We start from the raw sequence: 6407 nt of genomic DNA on the forward strand, positions 1-6407 counted from the left end.
GAAATGCCTTCGTATTAATAATACAATTCTACACGTTATCGAGTTTCCGAGCTCTTCCCGGTGACTTTTTCATGCTCGCACCTTCCTCCGTCGCTCGCACCTGGGTATATAAGTTGAGAGGTGGCTATTGGTGAGATTCTTTCAGACGTTAACCAGCTACCACGGCTACCAATAAACCAGCTACCAATAAACCGCGTAATTCCTGCGGGTCAGGAAGCTTCGCTCAGGCAGGTTGGGCGGGCGTAGGAGCGCCGACCTGTACGTTTTCACTAAAAATTTTAACTACAGAAAACTCAGCTTCTATAAACCGAAGTAAAAATTCTTGCTGGTCAATATTCGTGAAGCGGTGGGCTTTAACAAGCCTGCATACTCCAACTTCATTTTACCACTTCACGAACCCCTTTAACGAGCTTCAGCTCTTACGCAGGTGTACACAGGGTGTTTCAGTGAACACTCTAAAATTTTCTGGAATACCCATTTTGAGGTGGAAATATGGCAGTGTTCGCGGACACCACAAAAGCAGTGCTTGGTTTAAAGTTGTAAGCTGGTTATCTAATTTTCAATAATGAATCTTTAAACTACGAGAGTTAGGCACCTAGTTCCAATTAGAGGTTTGTAGCCGGTCGTTAGTAGCACCCATATTAGTTTTCAGAATTTAGAAAATGTGATTACCCTAGGCACGGTGGCTCGACAAATTCTGGCTGCATGCTGCGAATATAGATGCGCTTACGAAAGCATGCAAGCAAAGGAACCGCTCCAGTACACGAAACTAGACGAAAACGCGAACATTTGTTGCGCGACAGCGCCAAGGATAATCGTGTTTTCGAAATTCTGGAAAACGCTATGGCAATTACTGTCGACAGGCTATATATATCTCATTTCAACTAGGCACCTAACTTCATTAGTTAAAAGATATTTATTAAAAATTAGTTAACCAGCTTAGTGCTTCAAATGATTCGATGGATTTTTGGTGTCCGCAAAATCTATAATACTACACCGCAAAAGCCATAATTTTGCCCCAAAATACCTATATCTGAATATAGGCCTATTTTTGCCTCTTTTTGCAGAAAGGCATTCTGGTGTCAGCGAACACTGGTAACAATATGCGGCAAAAGCCATATTTTTTCCCCAAAGAAGCCTATGGCTGAATAGATTTTTGAAAATATACACACTGAAACACCGGTACATGGTCAAAGCCAAGAGCACCGTAATGCTTCCACTAACCTGTGGGATATGAAATTTCAGTTGCCGAGACTTATGGAATGGAGGAAAAAGTAAGGAGGTCAGGGCTTTTCAGCAAATTAGAGAGATCTCTAATATGTTTTTTAATCTTCAAAGAGGTAACTAGGATACCCATTTAAAGTCATATTCACTGCAATTTACGGCTGAGAGATTCGGTGTGGTTCTGCCTACGTGCTCTTCCATAGTTTGCAATAGAAATGTTCGCGGAAACACGTTCCTATTGATATGTTGCAGTGAGGGCAGTCCACCGGTCAGGAAGACAGCAACAAGACTTGCAAATGAAGGTCTTTATTTGGGCTGACTTGCCCCCGAAAAAGAACTAAAGCAACAAACGTGCACGTCAGTCGTCGAACTACGAATGCCCGCCGCACGATGCATCGCTGAATATAAAACCGGCAAAGAAACTTCAAGATAACAGGTCAAAATTTATGTCAATAACGTGGAAAAACGTAGACGCAGTTCTTCATCGCTGCGATCAATCGAGATTAAACAGGTCGCTTCTTGCCTCGCGAACAAAATTGATAACGGCCCACTCCTGCGGCCTCGAGCGCGAACGAACGGACGCTACGATGATACGTGGCACTATGAAGCCTCCACTTAAATAGAGTGCGACTTCGCTCACTGGAGCGAAGTAAAATACCACACAGCGACGTTGCAAAAACTTTGAACAATGATTAACCGCTGTTAATCCCTGCACACCATTTCAGTCTTTTTTTTCTTCGTACTGCTCTCTCTGCTTTGCAACTTGGCGTCTAACCCAACATACTTTATAAACTCTGCATACGTTATGCGTTTTCTTTGCAGGTTTTACACAACTGCGAGGCATCGGTCTTGTTCCTACTGCATAACTAGCGAAACAGGGCGAGAACGAAAAACAAAAATTCACCTACCTAACATATCTTGGAGACACCGGTTGATCGTCAGCCTTCTTCTAGCAGCTCTTCCTTGCCGCTCTTTTTCCTTTTTTCCCCTTTGTTCCCCTCCCCAAGTGTAGGGTAGCCAACTGGGCATCGCCTGGTTAACCTCCCTGCCTTTCCGTCCTTTTTTCTCTCTCTCTCTCTCTTCTGTTACAGCCGCCCTCGCGTCATAAAAAGATCATCACAATGTCATCACCCATCACAGCTGATGCGTCACAGTTTACGCACGTCGACATACCTGAGGTGGTTCCTAGCGATAGCTTTTTTTTTAATATAAGAATTTATTGGGTACATATTGGTTACATAAATTCAGTATACAGGCGAGGGTCCCAAATTCAAGCGACTGTCATGGGACCGCCGGTAGATTAATACTAACTTGAATAAAAAACAAACAGCAACACAGACAGGGACATTTAGCAGTAATAACAATGCTAATAATAACAATGGCAGTAACAACAACGATAGTTTTTTGCAGGACTGCAACAGGGTGGATGAAGCCTCAGAAGAAAAAGCGTGCATCATTTCAATCGGGTATTTCTACGAAGAGCTACGGCCGCCTCTCTCACTGTATTTTACGCAAAGACATCAAGCAGTTTTTCACATATCATCCGCTCCTCTGCAATTGATGCTTGAACTGTTTTACAGTGAGGACCTATGTCGTATCTACATCGTATGTCTAACGGTAGCGTTTTTTTTATGCAGTATGGGGATGTTCCTGCTGATGGCTTCATGTTCTCGAGGAGGCCAGGGACCGTAAAGGAGCCCTGACGGTTCCTTTGAGATATTTTCAGTAGTTAATTATGGAATAATGCGTCAAACATAGTTTCGCTTATTGCATTACTACTGACACAAAATGTCACGGTATATCGATGTCCTTGCCAGTGGTTTTTGAACCACCACTTACATTTTTTCTTCTAAGCAAGAATTCCTCCGAAAGCATCCCCACACAGCCTCATCATGTAACCGCCTTTTTCCGAGGTTACGAAATTTGCAGGCGATTGGGGGGAAGCCCGTTAATTTAACTGCATGGTGGTCTCAGGCTTCTTCGAACTAACAGCATCTTACTCGAGTTACTCTGATCACACAAGACAAGATACTGCATCGGAGTGGTTACGTCGAGACTAGTGTTTGCACAGTAAAAATTTTAAAAATATTAGGAGACCCTAGAGCTCCGGGGTAAGAATATGAAACGATAGCATAAATGGGTTCATTCCTGTATGCGGAATCGGTCATTCTCTACATTTATAGCCGCTGGGGGTTCTCATGCACTCCTGGTGCAGTGGTGCAGCGGTTAAGGGATGCGCCACTGCCCATTGATAGCAAGCCGTGCCACCAGGGGGGCTGTGCGATTGCATGTTGGAAAAAACAGCGCCAAAAAGACGACCACGGAAGAAAGGGGACGCGCACGATGGTCCCCTTTCTTTCGTTGTCGTCTTTTTTGCGCTGTTTCTTTCGACAAGCAACCAGTCGAACTCGCCCAGTTTTGCATCCCTGGTCTTGTGCCACCCGGGCAGCTCTTCTCGCCCAACCTCTCGCGACGAATAATTCATTTATTTGCCTCCTGCCGTGGTAGTCAGTTTCCTGATAATCCCGTGGGCAGGATGGGATCACGCCACAAGGTGGCCCACCTAGGTTGCCGCAGCGGCTGGGGCAACCGGCCGCTCCGGATGCGAGGGTAAAACAGTCGCCAACGCCGACGCCGGACAATATTTTTCCGACCTGGACGTACTAAAGCTTTCGCGTTAAGAATGATTACAAAACTAACTTTACATTAATTAACACCGCTGAATGAAACATATCGCACAGAGCTTTTTTTGTCTGAACGGCTATGGGGATTTCTTTGGAGGCAAAATGCTTGAGACCCGTGCACTGTGCGATGTGAGTGCACGTTAAAGAAACCTAGGTGGTCGAAATTATCCGGGGCTCTCCACTACCTCATCCTTCATAGCATGAGGCACTTTATACACACACTTAACAATCAATCAACACTTTTATATCACTTCTTACTAAATGAATGATTTGATGAGCGAAACATAATGCTTCAGTTGAGTACAGAAGCACGTTGTACGGAGATATGGTTTTTAAGCTTCATGTGATTTGCGCGTAATATATTTTCTGCTTTTTTTTTCACGCAGGCCTATACGACCAGAAGTGCCTCGCTGCCGCACACAATCTGTGTTGTCAGGTTTGTGTCGATCTTAGCATTGGGAAGTGCACACCGAGATCTGTCTGCAGGTGTAGCGGCTATTTGCTCACCAGTGCACACGGCAACGCGACTGCGGGCGAATGTTACGGAATTTGTTCACGATTAAGGCTCGTTCACATGCAAGCGACTCTTGGTTCGGTAGAGTCCAGTGAGTCTTCTGCTATAATAATTTTGCGTATTAAAATATCTGTTATTGTGTGAAATAGAGGCATCGCTTATTTCAGTTGTATCGGGACGAATTAGCTATATCTGGGTGTTATACCGAGCGCTTCATAGCAGTTTGCGAATCGCTAGCCATAACAATTTTTCTGAAAAGCAATATTTTCTCTGAAAGCTTCGGAACACATTGAGGTCAGAAATGGGCATGATTACTTTTTCCCCGCTTGTCCGCGGCTGAGAGTTCAAACTGCCGGCAGCATAACTTGTTAGTGCGCGCTACCGAGCGCACTTGAATTGAGAAACAATGAGAAGCAAGCTACGGCATTAACACCAGCAAGCCACAAAATACGCTAAGGAGTGAGAGTGCTAGACCACGCTGGGGATGTGCCATGAGATACCCCGTGGTCGGATGGGGCCAGCATGCCCCGCTCCGTGGGAGCGAGGGAACGCCACGTGGGAACGAGGCTTCGCCCCGGTGAAGAACAACAGACCAGCGCCGAAACGTCCTCGAGGGTCGACTTCGCGAGTTCGAAGAAGCAGAGAGTGTTCCTGTGACTCAGGCGCAATTTCTTGATAGTTCTAACTTTAGAGAATGCGATATTTTGGGGAGACGAACCCAAAGACAGAGAGCCGGGCGACTCCCCAGAGCACAGAAGTAATCTCCTCACGGCGTTGTCCCGCTACTACTTATGCATGTAAATACCCTTAGGAAGCCCATTCACCTAACCGCACTAAACTGGCGGTCTCTTATGCGAGTTCTGAGAACCCCAGCTCAGGCATGCGCTTTATAAGATACCTTAAGTGCCTGGAGTCGCAGGCATAGAAGGCAACGAGGGTGCTGACAGCTAATTGAGCACCAGCGCAAAGGGTCACATCTACGCTCAATGCATTTGCATGTGTGAAAAACGTGTGGCGTTTGCACCCTCTATCTTCAGAGATATTTCAAGCAACTAACGCCACAGCCCACATTAAACCATTCCTTAGGAACGGGAGTAGGTCTGCGGTGAGTTAGTGCTTGCTATTCTGGTAGTTTGCTCTTCAAAGGTGCGTAAACCCCTTTTCGGATGTGTTAATGGACCTTGCTTGAGTCCCCCACAACAGGTAATATTTCTCGCCTTTCTGTCGAGCGGGTGCGCATTAAGATAGAGACGACAATTACACCAAGTATTTGTATAGGATAGTAGTGCAAACACTACACCTCCGTACGAATTGGTACATTAGTGAAAATAACAAGAGTAACAACCAGAAAAAAGTGCCACCATGAAAAGAAAAGCTTCTTGTAACTGAAGAATAATAAACTAAAGATTTCAAGCGTTGAAAACGCAGCAACGTTCCATGAGAAAAAAATTGCCGCAGATTTTGTGAACAAAGGCGGAGACCTTGGAGCCATGATCTACGACTGATGACTTGCAGAAGCCCCACCTCTACATTTACTATGCCAGCCGCATCAATCGGATCGCAATGGGAGCAGTCGGTATACGCCTCATTCCAGTTATTTGCCGCGCTTCGGCGGCGCCGCTCAGATGGTAGGACTGCTTGCGTCATGCTTGTGCATGGTCGCGCGGTGTTGGCTTTATGGTGATAGCTCTGTCCTACTGCTACACCACGCATCTGTCAGATTACTGCTTCCTACCCCTTCTTGTGAAGCCTTCGCCTAATCCGCGGCATGGCGCATTTTCCAACTTATGTCGGCTCGAACAGGCAGCTTTGCTCGCCGTTTGCAGAAGCGGGCTGAGGCTTTGGCGCAGCCTGTCACTTCAGGATGTCGGCTGGCATACTTCAGGCACCGCCTCAGGTGCTTGCGCCGCTTATTGCTGCTCCTTGCCTGACGAATAGAGCGTTGTAAGTTGTTACGTTCGTTCGTTTCGTGGCATCATCGGTAA

The sequence above is a fragment of the Amblyomma mixtum genome, chromosome 3 (assembly GCF_055824585.1).
Source record: "Amblyomma mixtum isolate Tamu chromosome 3, ASM5582458v1, whole genome shotgun sequence".
NCBI classification, from domain to species: domain Eukaryota; kingdom Metazoa; phylum Arthropoda; class Arachnida; order Ixodida; family Ixodidae; genus Amblyomma; species Amblyomma mixtum.